The sequence below is a fragment of the Sinohyriopsis cumingii genome, unplaced genomic scaffold, assembly GCF_028554795.1.
Source record: "Sinohyriopsis cumingii isolate HCF-2022 unplaced genomic scaffold, ASM2855479v2 utg002282l, whole genome shotgun sequence".
Lineage (NCBI taxonomy): Eukaryota > Metazoa > Mollusca > Bivalvia > Unionida > Unionidae > Sinohyriopsis > Sinohyriopsis cumingii.
In genome coordinates this window covers 370,289-391,470 of record NW_028316178.1, presented here as the reverse complement: position 1 = coordinate 391,470, position 21,182 = coordinate 370,289, and positions in this window count along the sequence as shown.

The following is a 21,182-nucleotide window of genomic DNA, read 5'->3' as shown; positions in this document are numbered from 1 at the left end:
CTTGCGACTTACATCCCCATTGGACAGATGTCCGTGCCTGGAAAGAATGGGATTTTGAGGCTTGGACTCAAGAAGTGGCCCAGTATGCACGAGAGTTGTTCAAGGAAAAAAGTTACTTTTCAACCCGTGTTAGTGACGGTGCCAGAAGAACCCGTCACCCAGAACGGGACTGTCGTGGACAGGCCTGAAAGACCCTTTCGGAAGGACACTTGTGTGACCTTACCCCCTACTATAGAACTGGTTAGAACATTACCCAAAACATGTTGTTGTACAGACACTTGTTTTTATTCCACATTAATGGTTATCATGTGCCTTTTATCCTTGTACTTAAGCCTTTGGCTTTTATGTATTTTTGTCTTTCGTATTCATGTTTAAAACATTCAATAAACGTGTTCTGAAAAAAGTATATAAACTCTTGTCTTGTTTGTTTTCGTGTCACAAGTGACATTTCTCACACAATGGCTACCTCTGCTGTCTCTGCTCCCTCTTCCTCTACTGTCAAAGTCATCGACGAACACTTAGATCGTGCCAGTTGGGAGGCTTTGTATCTTCGCCATCCCTTTAACATGCTCATTGCTGGACCTAGCGGTTCAGGCAAAACCGAATTTGTCAAACGTTTGATCGAACATAAACATCATTTGATCGATCGGCCACCTCAACGGATCGTGTGGTGTTACAAAGAGTGGCAATCGGCGTACAGCCTCTTGCGAGAAAGTCAAGGCGATTCCATCGTGTTTGTGGAAGGCATTCCTAAAGAAGACGACGGCATCGTCTCTGACTCCCGTCAAACCCATTTGGTCATTTTCGACGACATGTTAGGAGAAGACGAAGAAGAAATTAAACTGTGGTTCACGCGCAAAGGGCATCACCGTAATGCCAGTGTCGTTTACATCACCCAAAATTTGTTTCAACAAAGTAAAGCCCATCGCACCATCAGTCTCAATGCGCATTACGTGGTCTTGTTTAAAAGCCCTCGAGATAAATCGCAAGTGCAAGTCTTAGCCAAACAGTTAGGAACGCCTTGGCTGACTCAGGCGTACGACGATGCCACTCAAACGCCACACGCCTATTTACTCGTCGATTTGAAACCTACGACCCCGAGGATTTGCGATTTCGTACTCACTTGCTTCACCACTGGTGCCAAGACGGAGGGCCTGTCCTGTACACGTCTCCGTCCTCGACTTCATTTCACTCCACATAAAAAACTCTATAAAAACCTCAGACCTTTTTTCGTCTGTCTCACACAGTGTGAACATGACGTCCCTTCAGTCGCATCTTCCCGTCAAATTGATTCGTGCCTTGTATGGCATCAGTCGAGAAAAAAATCCACAAACACGAGCTCGTGTCTTAGAAGCTAGTCTCAAAGAAGTCTTACGATGGTTCACGGTGACGGCACGTCAAATACTCCAAGGAATCATTCAGATTCCTCATCAAACCAAACGCTTTTTCGATCGAAGCAAAGTTGCTTTGGTCCAACTGGCCGATCCCCGCATCGACACTCAAACCAAAAAACAAATCATTTTGAAACCTGGAGGGAGCGGTACTCTAGGAGGGGTCATCATTCGCTCTCTCTTAAGATGGGATCCTAATGCCCCCAAAGTTCTCCCCAAGAAAAAAGTCCAACGAAGCCCCAAGAAGAAAAAGACCAGGTCCCCAAGGAGAACTTCTCCAGTGGCAGGACCCTCCTCTGACCAGACACCACCCCGGAAAAAGAAAAGAAGCCCCCAGAAAAAGAAACAGAAAAAAGTCCCCAGAAAAAGAAAAGTCCACAGAAGAAAACTAGTCGCAAGAGAGACACTTCGGCCAGGACGCAACCTTACACTCGCAAACCACGACCTGCCACAGCGGTGACTGCGTCTCCGGCAGCCTCACGTTTATCCACTTCTCCGTTAATGACACCAAGAACTGAAGAGTACTTGGAGACGTTGATCACACCAAGAACTTCTCCGTTGATGACCCCCAAAAGAACGTCCCCAGTGGCAGGACCCTCCAATTTAGTGGCAGTGGCTGCTGCTCACAAAGTACCTTCTCCCAAAATCAAAGTCCAAGAAAGATCGGGCATGTTACAAAGTTTACTGGATTTGTCCAAGCAAGAACTGGCTCGATTTAGTCCGTTACGTACCCCTGCACGACGTGTCATGCCTGTCCTCAAACTGATACGACGTAAAGACAATCAGTGGCGACGCGTTCCAGTATAAAAAAGGCCTGTGACCAAGTAGGGTATCAGTGTTTTTTTGGTGCTCCTGAAGACTCAAAGATGTCACCCTCCAGAAAACCCCAAGGAAAGAAAAGGAAAGGACTGCCACCACGTTTAGTCAAACATGGGGACATGTTATCTGTCCTGTCCAAAGCTTCTCCACCTCTACGAAAAAAACTCATTCAATCGGCCTCCAAAGAGGTCATCGATACCGTGTGCGAATGTTGTTTGAACGTTTTGAAAGGCACGATCCCTTTGTCCAAACACCAGAAACAATGCTTAGGCAAACATCGTCACGTTCTTCGCCAAATGGTTCAAAAGAAAATTCCCATTCGTCAAAAAAGGAAGATGTTGGTCCAACGTGGAGGCATTTTGCCTCTCTTGTTAGGCCCCATACTGAAAGGAGTCTTGGGAACCATGTTGGGAGGACTGGTGGGAGCAAGATAAAAAGACCCTTGGAAGTCCCAAGATCTCAGAATCGACCCCTGACAACCCCATGGAAGGACGAAAACTAGCTTTAGTGAATTACAAACGATGGATGGAATACCATCGGTGGCAAGAACAACGCACCCCGCATTTACCTCCCAATCCCAATTTGAGCGAGATGTCCCAGTTACAACACGAATTGCATTCCTTGATGGATCGCCAAGATTTGTCCGAAACAGAAAAATCGCAAAAGTACGGTCAACTCTTGCAACGACTGCAACTCTTTCACCAGAAAGCTTTAGACGAAACAGCTCTACCCACTCTGAAAGATTTTAAGACCTTGATGAAAAGTCCAGCACCATCACCAGTACCAGTACCAGTACCAGTGACCAGGACAGAAAAAGGAGAAGAAGAAGAAGGGTTTCAAACTCCACCAGAAAAAGTACGCAAGTTAACAACACCACCTACCTCCAGAATTGGATGGATTAAAAAGATGATGGCCACCCGTTCTTCATCACAAGAGAAAAAGAAAGTGAAGACAGAAGTGAAGACAGAAGTGAAACAAGAACCGATATCCCCCGTTCAGACATCCTCCTCTTCACCACCTATTGCCGGTCGCACACGCAAAGCATTGCAATCCAAGAAAGTACCCCAAGAGAAAAAGAGTAGCATCCTCCAAGAGTGGGTGTCTTATTAATACACAAACACACAAAAAATGGAAAAAGTCTTAGCCAGCATTTACTACGATCCCTCCCATCCTGCAGGTTACGCAGGAGTTCAAAAATTGTATTGTGCTGCCAAAACTCGACTGAAAAGTCTCCGTTTACCTCAAGTGCAACGATGGTTACAAGAACAAGCTACCTACACTTTACACAAACCCATTCGACGCAAGTTTGCCAGAAGTCGCACCCGAGTGGAAGGCATCGATCATCAATGGCAAGCCGATTTAGCCGATGTCTCTCATTTGGCCAGCTACAATCGTGGCTACAAATATTTGTTTTGTGTCATCGACGTCTTTTCCAAATTTGCCTGGGTCGTGCCCTTGACTTCCAAATCGAGCAGCGAGTTAGTGCGAGCCCTGCAACGGGTGTTGAAACAAAGCGGTCGTCACCCTCTTCGATGGCAAACGGACAAAGGCACCGAATTTCTGAACCAAGCTTTCCAAAAAGAATTAAAGAAACGTGACATTCATTTTTTTTACCACGAAGAATCTCGAAACCAAAGCCAGCATCGTGGGACGTTTTCAACGCACTTTGAAAGAACGCATGTGGAAATATTTTACGCATCACCACACTCTGAAGTACATCGACATCTTACCGCACCTGGTGCAAGCGTACAACCAATCTTACCATCGAAGCATCGGACGTGCCCCGCAAGACGTGACTCCCGACAACGAAGTGTTGGTGTTTGAGCGCCTGTTCGGTACGTCCCCGACGAGGGCTGTCCCCAAGAAAAGTGGAGAGTTGGCCGTAGGAGATTGGGTAAGCATTGGCAAAACCAAACGCACTTTCGACAAAGGTTACTTACCCAACTGGACGACCGAATTGTTTCGTGTCACTGGACGAGTGCATGGCCGTCACCCTGCCGTCTATAAATTGGAAGACATGAACGGAGAAGTACTCAAAGGAACGTTTTATTTGCCCGAGTTACAACGTGTCACCAAAAAAGAAGACGACGTGTACGACATCGAAAGCATTCTCGAACGCAGAACCCGTAAAGTGGGCAAACGACGTGTCAAAGAAGTCAAAGTACGTTGGAAAGGATATCCACCCAGTTTTGATTCTTGGATCGACGCTTCGCAAGTCATCGACTATAAAAAGAAGTGACCATCATGCCCTTTCACACAGCAGTCGCAGCTACGTCGACCACTCCTCCTTCACCTAGTTCTTCTGTGCAAGATTTACAAAAACAACCCTTGTGGGTGTGGTGTGGAGAACGTGTGCCTAAAACGCAAATCGTCTTTTTCTGCCAAATCTTCGTGGTGTATTGTGTCATCGGGGCAGCCATTGCCAATTTGAGTTTGCAACAAGGAGACAAACAATTGTGGACCATTTTATTGAGCAGTTGCATCGGTTACCTGCTTCCCAATCCCTCCCTGAAATTCTCTTCCAACGGGAACCTTGTGTCCAGTGCCAGTGTCAGTCACCACTCCAACAACAACAACCACAATCAGAACCCCATTTTGGGCGGAGACACGCCTCTGACGTCCAGTAACCCCTAGGACAGCCACAGAACTCTGGAATTATGAGTCACCAAAACCAATTTTACTTAACCTTACCCAGTGACAGTTCCATGGAGGTGTTTCCCAACAACACGTTGTGCTGTTACACGGCTAAATTACCTCAAGCCATCCCGTTAGATCACGAAGCCCATTGGGAAGTGGCTTTAGTAGAAATGATTCACCCGACCCAAGTCCTCAATGTCCTTCCCAATCAAAATTTCTTTACGGTGGAAGTTCATGACGAGCAAGTGCAACAGGAGTTGGATAAGAAAGTCAAATATGACAATAAAACATATAATGACAAAACTCGAACGTGGACCTACAACTTGTTGATTCCCCCAGGCTATTATTTTAGCGGTCAACATTTGGTCAGCACCATAGCCACCAGGTTTAATGGCGTGTTTCTGAGAGCTTTGGAGGAAGTCAAAAAAAGGTCACCATGGAGTACCACAAAGCAGCTCGTCACTTCTTGATGAAATTTGACCCGAGTAAAATCGTGTCCATTGTATTTGGTCCTGAATTGTTTGACATGTTGGGCGGACACATGGAGGTGAGGAAGAAAGTAGAACAAAAACTCAAATTACCCATCATTTACGACAACGAGACTTTTGCCCAGTATTTTCGTACCCCGGTAGAACTGAACCAAGGACTGAATTTGATGTTTGTGTACTCCGATGTGGTGGAGTACAACGTGGTGGGACACACCTCCGTGCCGTTACTGCGTGTCATTCCTTTCAAAGTGGATTCTGCCACGAACGCTGACGAGGAAGGTGGAAACAATTACCACGTCCACCGGGAATTTGTCCATCCTCACTATTTGCCGGTCAGCAAGTCGTATTTGGACACGGTCAACATTACTATAAAAGGAGATTTGGGACAAAATATTCCATTCACCAAAGGAAAAGTCACGGTGAAACTCTATTTTCGAAAACGGTTCTCTCACGACTCGTAAGTCATGTATCCAGTGTACCGAGGGGTTGCACGACAGCGAGGACACGGTTTAGGAGACATGTTAAATCGGCCTTTCGTTCGGTGGCCCCGGTGTTGAAACCGATGGTGACACTCGGATTGCACGCCTTGAAAGATGCGGCACTGACGCAAGGCAAAGAATTTCTCCAAAATGTCATCATCGACAAACAAAACCCTAAAGAAGCCTTCATGAGGGCAGGCAAAATGTCTTGCTGCAAACAGGTAAAGACATTTTAGGCCGACGAGACACACCTATAAATGCCCTGCACGCTACCGAGTCAGGCATTCAGCAAGGACAAGGCAGAAAGAGACGACGAAGAAGAAAACACCCTTTCACCAGACTTCAAGCTAGAAAGGACAAGAAAAGAAGAACCGTTCGAGACTTAGACGTTTTCGATTATTGAGACACAGAAAAAAATGATGCACCGAGAGTCTTGCGCCTGTTCCAAGGCGGAACTGGATCTGTTTGCCATGCCCCCCACCATGATGACGATGCAAGAATCCCAGTGGGTGGAATTTCACCCCGTCTCCTCAAGACCGATTCCGGTCCCATCGAGTTCGAAATCAAAGGACAACCCGAAGATTACATCGATCTGAATAGCAGTTACCTGTACTTGAAAGTGAAAGTGGTCAAAGCGGCGGACAACACTAATCCTGCAGACGTTGCTAGAGTAGCTCCTGTCAACAATTTCATGCATTCCTTGTTCAGCGAAGTGGACTTGTACTTGAATAACAAACTGGTCAGCAGCAGCATGGATACTTACCCGTATCGTGCCTACCTGGAAAATCTCTTGACGTACGGAAAAGAAGCCAAGAATACTCATCTGGATGCTTGCGTGGTATGGAAACCTGACACGGCCGGTGCAAACACGTTTAACGACACAGCCCTGACAGAAGAAAACAATCCTCACAATGTGGGGTTTAACACACGTAGAACTAAAATTCTGCAAGGGCGAAGTTTAGAACTGATGGATCGTTTGCATTTGGACATGTGGTTACATGAGAAATATTTGCTGAACGGATTGGATGTCCGCCTGAGACTGAATCGTAGCACTGCTGCTTTCCATTTGATGGCCAATGCCAACGAATACAAAACTATCATCCAAGAAGCCAGGCTCTACGTGCGTCGTGTGGAAGTGTTACCTAAAGTGGGAAACGACATCAGTCAAACGTTGAGCAGAACGACCGCCAAGTATCCGATACGACGCGTAGAAGTGAAAACGTTCACCATTCCTGCTGGACAGCGATCCATGATCGAAGATCATCTGTTCCAAGGCCAGTTACCCAAACGTTTGATCGTTGGTATCGTCAAGAATTCAGCTTTCAATGGACTTCACAGCGAAAATCCTTTTGAGTTTCATCATTTCAATGTGTCCAAGATTGAAGTCAGTCGCGATGGCAAGACCTTGTGTACCCGACCCTTTAAGCCTAAGTTCGGTGACAGGAATTATTTGAGATCGTACTTGTCGCTGTCCGAAGCTACCGGACAGTTAGGAACCAACACCAGTCATGGCATTACGTACGAGGATTATGCAGGAGGCTATGCTTTGTGGGCTTTCGATTTCACTCCAGACCAAGGCAGCGACGAGGGACATTTCCACCCTATAAAATCCGGCCAAATTCGTGTGGAAATTCAGTTTGCGAGTCCACTGGATGCAGGGAACACAGTGAACGTCATCCTGTATGCAGAATTCGATAATACGATAGAAATCAACAGTTTGAGAGAAGTTATTCTAGATTACTAGAAACCATAGAAGACTGTTATCCCTCTTTACCTAGTGGAGAAACTTTGGACATGAAATGTGAAGAGACTGTGGAAGAAGAAGTGATCATGATGAAATCAAGATGGCCAGAACAAGAAGCCCATTTAGTCTCCTGTTTTGCCAAACACTTGGTGGAAAAAATGACGGAATTGATCAAGAAAAATTGCTATGGATGTCAAAACGATCATCCCAGTCAAATTCAACACGACAAATGCCTGATGTTAAGTCAAGAAGAAAAATTGGACGAGTATCTGGACGAAGCTTGGAGTCTCATCTCGGACGAAGACGTGTTGCACCAGTGGTATAAAGACTTGCGTGAACATTCTTGTCCACCATTAACCACTCAAGAGATCCATCGTATCGAAGCTCTCCTGAATCAGAGTGAGGAGACGAAACGAAGAAACGGTTATTTGTCAGACATTTTCAAGCAAAAAGTCAGGATCGAATTGACAACGTATTATTACCTGTGAAGAAGAAAAAAAGCACACACAAAACATGGATACTTGGGAACTTTATTACCTTTTGAACCACAGTTCGTATACGGCTTCTTGGAATCCTGTCGTCTGTGCTAAAGATGAACTCCCTCATCGCAAACCTCAAGACCATCAAGCTTACGTGATCAACACGGACGACAGTCATCTCCCAGGAACCCACTGGGTAGCCGTCTACTTTCCTCAAGAAGGATGTGTGGAATATTTCGATTCGTACGGATTGCCCCCTTTGGAAGACGATATCATCGACTTTATGAGAAGAAATGCTCAAACCACCCGATTCAATAATGTGAAATTACAAGGCACAGATTCCTTGGTGTGTGGACAGTACTGTGTGTATTTTCTGCATCATCGCAGCCTGGGCTATTCCTTAGAACATTTAGTGACTCATTTTGATCCTCGTTCTTCTGCTAGAAACGATGTGAAAGTAGATCGATGGTTCTGTGACCATTATGCTTATCTTTTGTCTCAAGCTAGGAAACGTAGTGTCCATCAATGGCCTAATGATTTCCAACAGTGGAAATCACAATTTCATTCACAACGTTGTCAGCCCTGTTTAAAGTAGACTGTCAATTGAGAAAAAATGTTTGTGATTTGAAAAAAATTGTTTGATGTTATCATGTTGGATTATTGTTTAAAATATGTTAGAGTTGTTGTTGGTTAGTGTTAAGTGATTTTTGAATAAAAAATGTTGTGTTTTGAAAAAAAATGCCTTTGTCTTTTGTTTAGCTATAAGAATGTTGGATTGATGCTCTTTCATTTCTTACTATCCCTCTCATGACACTCATTGAACGTTGCGACTCGAAAGCCGTGTGGGGGATGTTTTCCTTCACGTCCGCGCTTTGACTTTAAGAACCGGGTTGATTCCAGTCTAACCATCCATTGTCGACTCATCCTCCTACGAAGATGTGCTCCAAACTAGCTAAGCTCAACGAAGCCTACGTGAATTTGCATAGGGTCAGACACAGTCTGATACCGAAGCCAGAAGAAATAGAGAATGTGAGAATGTTAAAAGTCACTGAAGACCTGATAGAAGAGCTCTTCAGAGAAGAAGTGAACAGGGAAAAGGAAGAATGGACAGAGAAGTACAGACTTCAGAGACAGCAGCAACAGCAACAGCAGCAACAACAGCAGCAGCAACCTGAACCTGACAGAGGCTTTGTCGATTGTCGTATCGACACCAAAGAGTTCTTCTTCTCTTTCCGAAGAAGCAGACCTATCGCTAGAAAGTCTATCCTCAGAGGACATCGCATTCTTAGAAACTAAAAAAGATTGCCATAGCCAACAAAAAAAACCCAGCCCTTTTCAGGGCTACCCAATACTCTAGAAAAGAAGTAACGATCAATTTGCCAAAGTGTGTAGGTAGAGTAGTGTGAATATAAACACTAACTCTTTTTTAAAAAATGTGAGGGTATGTATTTGTGTGATTGTGTTTGTAAGTGCTCAAGTAAGTTGGTATGGATAGTAGATTAAAATGATGTCTTTTTTGGTGTTTGAGGTGTATATTTGGGGTTAGATTGGATTGCCTTGCGTATGTGGATAGTCTATTGAAGTGATTTATAAAAAAATTTAAAATAGTGATGGGTAGCATAAAAAAGTGAGTGAGTGTTTCTTTTAGGTCCGCGCGTTGTTTTTTTGGTCATGATCTAAGTAAGATCAATTTTATGTTTTTTAGGGGGATGTTTTCCTTCACGTCCGCGCTTTCACTATAAATTGAAACTCGTTCGGCAGTCTAGCTACCCTTGTTGATTGATCAACACCAAAAATGAACACGAGATTGGCAAAACTGTTGGAACTTCATGTGCATCTGGAATATGCCAGGCGCCTGTTGAACGAACTGGCCGCGGAGGCCATTGTGGAAGAAGGAAGGATGAGAGAGGAGGAGCAAAGAAGAAACAAAGAAGAGGAGGAGAGAAGATATAAAGAAGAGGAGGAAAGAAGATACAAAGAGGAGGAGAGAAGATACAAAGAAGAGGAGGAGGAAAAGGAGAGAAGAAGAAATTTCAGAATCCCAGAAACCGAAAATTGGGATTCTGAAGCCACATATCCTGCCTCTGCTCTCTCCCCCAAAAAAGTAAAAAGTAACTGGGGAACAAGATGTGTATGTGACGCCAGGCCTGGAAGGTGCCACCATTAACCAAGTGTCCATGAAGTTCCAAAAAAACCCCAGCCCTTTTCAGGGCTACCCAATACTCAAGAAAAGAAATAACGATCAATTTGCCAATGTGTGTAGGTAGAGTAGTGTGAATAAAAAAACTAACTCTTTAGTCATAGTGAGAGTGTATGTGTTTGTGTGTTTGTGTTTGTGTTTGTAAATGCTCAAGTAAGTTTGTGTGAATAGTAGATTATGGGTTTCTTTATTGTTTCTTAGCGTATGTGGAGAGTAAAGTTTGGGTTATATTATATGAAATGAGAAAAGTGGGGGATGTTTTCCTTCACGTCCGCGCTTTGTTTGGTCATGATCTAGGTAAGATCAATTTTATGTTTTTAGGGGGATGTTTTCCATCACGTCGGCGCTTTCACTATAAGAACCCACAAAGTTTGATGTTGGAACCATTCTAAGGAATAACTGAGACAAAATGACTCAAGTATCAATTCTATTTAATCTATTGAGAGACTCTATTTTTGGATAATGGATGTAGAATATTTTGTAGGAAGAATAGAAGAGGAATGGAGGCATGGAGATATGAAAGACTTTGTAACCAGTCAAGTTCAAGGCCTAAAGACAGCAAGAGATATCATAGCAGGGATGATTGAAGAAGAAGTCAATAAGTCAAGAGGCTTCATTAACCCACCTTACTTCAGAGTGGGAAGTTTGAAGGAAGCACTGGATCATGTCATCCAAGTCCAATGCTTCCTAGAAAAGATATTATACTGGACAGAGTGGAGGAATGTAAAATGGGGGTTGGACAAGGTGAAGAAAGGGGAAGATCTGATGAGAAAAGTAATGGAGGAAGAAGTAGAGAAGATTAAAGAGAAATGGAGGGAAGAAAGAAAAGATGTGGAAAACAAAAAGAAAAAGGAAGAGTTTGAGCGACTTAACAACAATTGGATGAAAATCCAAAACAAGTTCCGAGCCATGGGTCACCCAGACTGGATGCCGGAAACAGAAAAGAAGAAGAAAGGAATGATGGAAAAAATAAGAGGATGATGGAAGAAGTTACGGAGTTAGAAGAAAAAATCCCAAAGGCCCTTTTCAGGGCCAGCCATATTTCTCGAAAAGAGAATGACTTTTCAATTGCCTACCCCTTTTTTTTTAAAAATTTGAAAAAAAAAAATTCCATGTTTAATTCATTCTTGTCCCTAAATAAACCCACACTTTATTCCCCCATGCTGAATTCCCCTTGAGGCTAAAACGACCCACAATTTTTCTCCATGTTAAATTCCCCTTGAGGCTAAAACGACCCACGATTTTTCTCCATGTTAAATTTCCATTGAGGCTAAAACGACCCAGGGGTCTCTGTAATGCTAATTTCCATTGAGGCTAAAGTGACCCACTTCACTACTTGCAATCATAACACACACTGCAATCATTCTGTCAACTGCATCGTATAGAAATTCGACCAGAAATATCTTAAAACAAATGGGCAGAAATAAAACTTCCGTACTTTAGAAACAAATTATTATTAACCTTGTAAAGCATTCAAACACGAGTTAAGACGAAGTAATCTATTAAATAGTTCAAGAAGACAGTACTTATATCCCCGCCAAGATTCAGTACGCCTGTTATTGAGGCAGACTCGACATGGCAGCTTTGTAGAAACCGGTATGAAAGTCGCTGAGAAAGAAAACAACTTGGTTTGTTTGATTCAGCTTACAGTTAACTTTGCCTGAAACCAGACTGTAGGGCACGCGGATATTTGGAAACCATACTGTTTAGGTTTGCTGTCTTACGAGTAGTTATTTATTTCTTGCTCCGCTCTGTTCATGCCATCTGATCTTGATCGTAAGCGACCATTTAGTACAAGCAGCACGGACTTCCCTGACCGCTTTTCTGAGCCTAAGCTGAAAAAAAAATCTCTTCAGATACCAGTAGTCGTGTAATAGATAGTCTTGAACAATAAACTAGGCGGAACAACCTACGTATCATAAATATTACAGTCGCCTCTGCTGATCCAGCGGAGTTTAACACAGATAATGTGGTCACTACGTTTTTAAAAATAAATGTTGGAGTTGATGTGCCAGCTAAAAAATTCGACCGCTCCCATAATCTTGGAACAATTAATAAGAAGTCGCGCAGGGCACAAATACCTGTGGATTTTGTATCCTATCTTACACGAGCTATTATTCTGCTAGAGAGAAAGAAAAAAAAAGAAAAACAATGAAAATCGAACCTTCATTACTGAAGATTTAACCAAGACTAGTTATAACCAAACAATAAAACTGAGAGAACTTAAGAAAAAGAATCCAGTTTATAATTTATGGACAAGGTTGGAATATCTCATTCAGAGAACCTGATACGATGAGATGTTGTATGTAAAATCAGCATCAGATATCCCAGTATCTTCCTAATTCACATTAATTAAAATCTGTAATTGCTTTTAAAGTTTAATCCAGAACCACCACCCCCAACAGTTTCTATGTTTTTCACGAACAAAATCATACGAAATAATCCTAAACTTGTCCTTCATAATATTGAACTTAAATATGCGGATTCTCACTGTCATCTAAGATTAATACTTGCATCAAATACCAAATGGACTTGTCATATTTTAAAAACAGCAGCATCTCAAATAGCTAATCTATGAAAATAAATACAAACTAAGTATGCAGATTTTATGAAAACTGTGTATAACTTGTATTAGGCATATCATGGAATGTGCCAGTGTTACAGTCTGGGACAGAGGCTCATTGATTGATTCAGAAAAATTGAAAAACTGCAGGACATCCGAATCTCTCTACTTTGAAACAGGGTGGGAAAGTCTGCAGCCTAGAAGAAAGACTAAAATTATTAACACTCTACAACATTAAAACGAGCCAGACTCCAGAGTATATCATTGAATTACTCCTTCCCCAGTTTCTGAACAAACAAATTATAACCTTTACACAAACAATATGGCCATGTACAATTTCAGGCTAATTCTACAAATTCATCTTTGATACCAAAACAGTATCTTTTTGTGGTACAATCTTGAATGGGATACTCATTATAGTATGTCTTACAGTGCTTTTGAAAGGCTTTTATGTCCATAAACCGTATCGAGCAAATTGTATTTTTCGTCAAACACCGGATACTATCTACACTAGATTATGACATCATGTAAGTTCATTAAAAGCTGATCTTTACCATACTCAACTTACTGACACTTCTTTTTGTTCATATGGTGGGATCAAAACCACCATGCACTTTTTCATGTTCTTTCTCAAATACAGTAAGCAAGGAACTGAGTAGATGATAAATTTACTTTAAATGACATCTAGTTATTAGTTTTGATTCAGTACTTTGGGGAAAGGTTGATGCAAATGAAAAATATAGAATTTTGCATCATGTATGCAAGTATATAACCATTACTGAATGATTTCGATAATTACTCAGATTTAGAGTGTTGTCATTGTCCCTCCCCCTCTATCTCGCTTACTGGGTTCCAGAGTGGCCGAGTGATCTAAAGTGCTCACCATTACGGATTACTGCCATCTCACCTCTGCGTGGGTTCGCTTCTCGGGCTCGGTCAATGTGGATACATGAGAAAGCTTACCATTAGCTTCTCATGCATTAACGGCTATTTCCGCGTTTTGTCCTGGGTTCTTCCGCCACCATTTATAATAGCTGTATAGACTCTCTTGTGTGAAAAATGGCTTTAAACCCTACAACAACGACAACAACAACTTTCTCACTCACCAATCATTTTTCATTATTATATTGTCATGTTGAACATGTTGTATTACTTGTGACTTGCGAGGAGAATACTAATTTAAGTTGTTATAACTTTTGCCCGATTCCATTACTGTGACAATAAAATGTTGTATTACTTGTGACATGCGAGGAGAATACTAATTTAAGTTGTTACAACTTTTGCCCGATTCCATTACTGTGACAATAAAATGTTTAAAACAAAGCATCATTAAATATTTGGTTTTGAAAAATGACAGATTTGACAAAATTTAGCTGCAGACTTAAACCATTGTGCTTTTACTTAAGGACTCATTGTACTAATGATATGGAAATACGGGAACCAGACTTGAAACGGTTGAACATAAGAGCTTAAGGGGGCAGGGTCAGTTTTTATATACAAATTTGCTTTTGGTCTTTGTTTACCACCACGGCATCAGTACAGAATCAAAATTCCTTGACAGTACTTCATGAATGTCAGGAAGAGATCTGGAAGTTATACATTTTAGGAGGGAATGACAGAAATGATATATTAGTTGCCAGTGACAGAAGTGATAAGTTTCTATAAACTCTTCTAGCAAACTTAACGAAATCGCACACATTTAAGTAAATCATGTGCTTCAGAAGTACTTTTAGACTGATATAAAAGAAGTGGTTCCTAACTTTTCGTTATCATTCTAGAGATGCTAATAGCAGCATCAGTGTTGTCAGTGTGTATTGGGGGGTGGGGTAATCGCAACACAAGTCTCGCTAGTCTGGAGAAGTCAACTAACATTAGACAATGCTGGACTGTTGATATACTGATGTGTGTGACCCAAAAACTTACAAAGTGACATATCAAATAAATTCATTGATACATAGCCAATGAAATTGACCATACATATACAAATTATTCAATACAATTTAACAGAGAAATTTCTTCTCAGACACCAATTTACTTACAACTGACTTTGATGTTTTCTGGAGTTTACAATATCGTAGTAAATAATAAGATAAGGTATAGAACAAATATTTACAGTGCAAAATTCAGTTCAAGGTAGAAAGCATTTCACCGGCTTGGCTTTTGATAAGTACGTACCATAAAATATCTGCAGAAGCTAAATCTGTCCATCAAAGTCACTCTCTTGTGTACGTAGATTAGAATGAGTATCTGGATGAGATTGAAGCTATTGTTTCTTTCAGCATGACTAACCAATTAATCCTAATCTCTTACCATGCAAACTGAGACCTGAAAAAGAAAAGAAACAAGTGATATTGATGTAATTTTAACATTCAGTGAAAACATAAGACTTTCAGAGGAGAAACTGTATGTGTATTGCCAAATGCATGAAACTGCCACTTAATTTTAAGCCTTTCCCCCTTTGTTAACTGAACCTAGAAATTTCAAGATATATACATAACACTGAAATATTTCCTATTAGCACCCAAGTGTGAGATATGAATCTCTTATGTCAACTTAAGAGTGGGGTGATGAAGGTAGAAACTATGTTGGTGTGCTAAAACTTTCATTCTTCTCACCAAAATATAGCAATCAATATGCCATATGCATCATTATTTCTAAGACCGTTCTTCTGGTGACATTCAATATTCACAACAGTATGTTTATGTATGATTCCTATGAATTTGATCTGCTTCTGTGGAGTAAAATTACTTTTAAGTATACATGTTGACATGCTATGCAATTGTTTGTCTGTAATTCGAAATGTGAATATTATTCATAAAAATAGGGGTACAAACCATGACAGCTACATAAAGTGCAAGACAATACAGTATGGTTAGCATTTTGTTCCCATATCTAGTACGTTAAGTCCAAAATATGCTACATTGTCATGATGTAAACAGTTCTCACATGGAGGTACAAAACAGTTACCTCCCTCTCCAAAGAGCATTACATACAACACTAAGTGATATATGGAAAAAATATAATGAAGCTAATGCATGCAAATTATTTAAATATACAAAAAAGAAACAGAAAAGTATAATAGATGAGGCTGACGGCACCATACAAAGATTATCAATTTTCCATGGTGGGAGGGGCGAGATTTTTATGTACAAATATAATGTTGGAATCAGCGGACCTAGTATAAAAAATCATATAAAATCAAATACACAAGCGAGGTCAAAAAGGTCCATATTTTTCGATACCTATATTAAAACAAAGCATATGAATAGTATTTACTTAACCAGATAAGTCAAGGGCGGTTCATAGCAGAAGTAGTTTATGCACCCCAACCCATATTTTATACATGCATTTTTCACATCCAAAAGCCATTTTTGACAGCATGTGGTGCTCATAGTGCAAACACAAGCCCTTTCCCTGGATGAAATTTTTTAAAAACGTTGTCTACTAAATAGTTTGATGCAATTCAGAATATTTGTCATCCAAGCCATTTTTTTAGATACTCTACTTGCCTTGAACCAACATGTGTGCTGCTGTGAGAGGCTAGCTCTTCTTCCTAGCTGACTATTGGTATTTCAATATCAACATACTGCAGAGTAACATGCCTGACATCAATTTCAAGAACAACACAAGCCCGAAACACCCAGTTCACAAATTTATCCATATTTATAAATAGTAAACAATAATAGCTGAAAAAGTCACACCATAGTCTTAAGTTAAGAAATTTGCCAGGGGCCAATTTACGAAACTAGACCCTGTCACCTTATGGGTTTCACTGGCCAGGACTGGTTGATAATGAAAGTTTTTAGTAAAAATCTTTTGAGAGTTTATTCTAGTTGTAACTGATTTTAAAAGGGACATTGTTTTATAGACGGAATTTTCATCCTTTAACAGACTTGGGCTTGGAACACACTCATTACTGAAACTTAACTGACTTATGCCTATCTCACTTTAAATTTTAAATTATTCATGTTCTTAGGAAATGTTAAGTAATTTTTGTCATTTAAATCTTTTTTTTTCTGTCGAAATACATCTAGATGGTCACCTTGACCATTTCTCATTTATTGCACAATTTGGCAAGACAGATGTTACATTTCAATCTTAAATTGAAGACATAACTGGTGATAGTAAAAAGGTAACTCTTCATTTTCATTTTTTCTGATTTTCTTAATAGTCAGTAAGGTAATCTTTGATAAGCACAACTATGTGCATTACTTGCTTATGCATTTGCTACTGTTCCTAGGTGCAAAGTACATCAAGGGTGGATGTAACGCTTCTGGCCCTAATGATATGAAAATCTGGGAACCACTTATGAAATGGGTGAAGATAAATGAGAGTATACATGTGTTTTTGCCGGACAGGATTAGTTGATAAATGAAATTTAGATTTTACTAACAAGAATCTTTTGAGAGCTTACCTAGGTGTAACTGAAACAGAGGCAGGGTTTCATTAATGGAATTTCAGTCCTTTACCAAGCTGGAGTTGAGAATCCTCATTAGATTCGGCCAATGTGGGTATGTGAGAAAGCTTGCCAGTAGCTTCTCGAGGGTCGGTGGTTCTTTCCGGTGATTTCCCGGGTTCTTCCTCCACCATTAATACTGGCCGCCATGTATAGCCTATCGTGTGCTGAAAAATGGCGTTAAACCCTACAACAACAACAACAACAACAAGGACCCTCATTAATGAGATTTAATTGACTTATACCTACCTAAATACTCTAGTTTTAATGATGTGTTCTGTGGGAATTTTCTATAACTTCTGTCATTGAAATTTCCTTTTCCGTAGTAACCCATGCACATACTGATGGTCACCATTTGCTCATTTATTGCATAACATGACAAGGCTGGTAATATATTTTAATCTTAAATTAAAGAGATAAAATGGTGATTTTAGAAAAGGTAACTCTTGATTAGACATCTTTATTTTCATTTTTATTCTCTAATGTTTTTAAATGAAGCTCAAATACTTAAATGCTGGCTAAGCAATACCATTGCCATATTGATGAACACAAACTCGCAATATAATTTAATATTCACTAATGTCTTTCACAAGCAGAACTATGCACATTGCTTCCTTATGCATTGAACTACCTAGGTCTGTCCAAAAAATCAAGGGTGGATACAGAACATGGTTCTAATAGTTTGGTCTCACTAGAGCGCATCCCATTTGAGCGTCGCTCAGTGAGGCGCTGAAGAAAAAGATTGTCATTAGAGCTAATCCCATTAGGGCGTGAAAACATTTCACTAGAGCGCATTCACATTAGGGGACGGAGAAAAAAAAATAAGTTCAACAAGATTTAATTGCCATCACATTTGATGTTTTATATACATATATTAATATGTACAAAAACGGCGGTCTCGTCACTTTTAGAAAATAATTACAACTCAGAAACCAGAGAACCATCAAGACACAAAATTTTATACAACTATTATACCTTACACCGGTTTATTCTTTTTTTGTACGCAAATAAACAAGTAGATAAAAATGTAATGCAAATTAAAATATAGAAAGTGGTCATTACTAGTACAAGCACGATATTACGATATTACATGAATAAAACAATATAGGTATATATATAACACAAACACAATACTGTAATAGATTGATCCTTGGTCAAGATCACTATAATTTAGAAACAATGTTATAGAAACCAGTCGCAAGACCTAGTGTCTGAAGAAGGAAGTATATGTCATAAAGAAATATACCGGGAAGGAAAACAAAGAAACCAGCTCCAGGGACAGTATGAGTACGACACATCGTAAAATAATAAAATGCAAAGATCAATGATCCCCCCCCAACGAGAATAATACATACTTTGTTTCTTCAATTTACTTTTGATTAGTTCACGCTCTAGTGATACTAGTTATTCGCGCTCTAATGGGATGTGCCCTAATAAGATTAGCTGTAGTAGGACAAACATATTTTTTGTGCTCTAGTGGGATAAGCTCTAATGGTTTGCGCTCTAATGAGACATTAACATTAAAATGATAGGAAAAACTAAGAACCAGCCTGGAAATGGGTGAAGATAAAATAGATTATATACATGTTTAGCTGGCCAGGAATGTTTGATAATGAAAATTAAATTTGAATTAAATTTGAGTATAAAGAGACTTATCCTAGTTGTAACTGAAAAAAATAGACATTGTTTCATTGATGGAATTTGAGTCCTTTACCAAACTTGAGTTTCAAACAAGCATTAGTGAAATTTAATTGACTTGTGCTTACCCTTAGTCCTAAAGTATGTGTTTGGGGAATTTTAGGTAATTTCTGCCATTTAAATCTCCTTTTCTACGGTGATACTTGCACAAATAGTCACCTTGGTCTTGACTCATTTATTGCAAAATATGACCATGTTGGAAATATTTTTTACTTATAAATTGAAAAGAGATGAATGGCAATAGTACCTTTTGCTTAGGGATTTGTATTTCATTATTGTTTTTCTGATTTTCTTAAACGAATCTCAGATACATAAATGGTGCCTAAACTGTACCATTGCCATATTGGTGTACATGGACTTAAAATAAAATTTAATATTCACTAATGTGATCTTTCACAAGCAGAACTGTGTGCTTTATTTAATTATGCATTGAGCTATTCCTAGGTCTTTCAAGAAAATCAAGGGTGGATATATTATACATGGTACTACTTGTATGGAAAAATGGGAACCAGTCTGGAAATGGGTGAAGATAAAATAGAGTATATATGGGTTTGGCTGGCCAGGATTATTTAATGAAAGTTAGATTTTAGTTAAGAGAATATTGTAAGAGCTGATCCCAATCATAACTGACAAAAAGAGACATCAATGTATCAATAGAATTTCAGTCCTTTAACAGTTTGGAACACTCATTGCTGAAATTAGCACCTGACTATTTGGTGTGGAATTGAAAGCAAACGTGATAAACATACATTAATCTAGACAATGTCACAGCTGATATGGTTTTATCTTTACAGTAGTTATCATCCAGGATGGATCTATATTGATAAATATAGGCTTGGTCATGAGCTATAAGAAATTTAAAGTTATTGAATTTTTAATATCATTTTGTATCAAGATAAAAAGAAAAGTAAAGAGTACAAATTTTGCAGAAGGGGGACTTGCAATGACTTTAAAAAAATCATTTGTTCTCTCAACATATCCTGGGGCAGAATAATATCTACAAAATGGAGTAAACCAGTGTTTCATTGCTTTAATTTCTTAAAGGATTTTAACAAATTTGGTAAATCTTGTATTGAAAGGAACACAGTAGATGTTAATACATTTTGGAAGGATGTTTTTATTTTTTATAACATATACTGTACTCTCAAAAATTACTTCAAAGACACTTTCATATTTTCTTACTGAAGCCCTAATGTATAATGAAAATATGAAGATTGGAGGCTCTTTATTTGTTAGCGAAATGTTTGGAAAAGGTATATTGTTTATAAATGATAATATAGAGCAGCTGGGAGGTGTGCTCTGATCGTGGTACTCTAAGTATGATCCGAGCAGCTGTGTTTTGAACTTTTTGAAGTTTCTAGAGTAGATGTCGAGATGGACCAGACAAAATTGAGTTACAATAGTCCAGTCTTGAAAGTACTAATAAACACACAAGTGTTTTAGTGGCTTCAACTGAAAGATATTTGTGAATTGAGATGATGCGTCTCAGCTCAGGATATGCAGCCTTGCATATGTTCATGACATGTTGGTGCAATGTGAGAGTACTGTCCAGAGTAACACCTAGGTTTCTTACTGATTGTGTGAATTTAATGTTGGCGTTGCTGATATTTATTGTTTGAGGTAAAGGATGTGAATGAGAAAGTCTTTGCGTTGAGATCAGAATGGCCTCAGTTTTATCATCATTCAGTTGCAGCTTGTTACAAGTCATCCATGATTTCACATCAGAAATGAACCTCTGTACACCTTGGATGGTAGCATCAACTTCAGTTGGGTGGCTAGATTTGTATATTTGGGTGTCATCAGCGTACAATTGGTGAGACACTGGATAATGATCTATGACACTTGAGAGCGACTGAGTGTACAGAATGAAGAGAACAGGTCCAAGAACAGACCCCTGTGGAACACCACAACATAGATCAATTGGGCTGGCGTGTATGCCCTTTGCAGATACAATTTGTGTCCTGTTGACCAAGCAGGACTTGAACCACAGTAAGGCTGTATCATGAATGCCAAATACATGCTGGAGACGGTGAAGTAATATATCATGGTCTATTGTGTCAAATGCTGCAGACAGATCAAGGAGGGTGAGGACTGTAATCATTCCACTATCCAACGCAGAGAGAATGTCATTAACTACTTTTAGAAGAGTAGTTTCAGTACTGTGGCAAGGGCGATATGCAAATCATACATTGCGAAAAACACTTTGAATTTAAAAGAGATACAAGCTG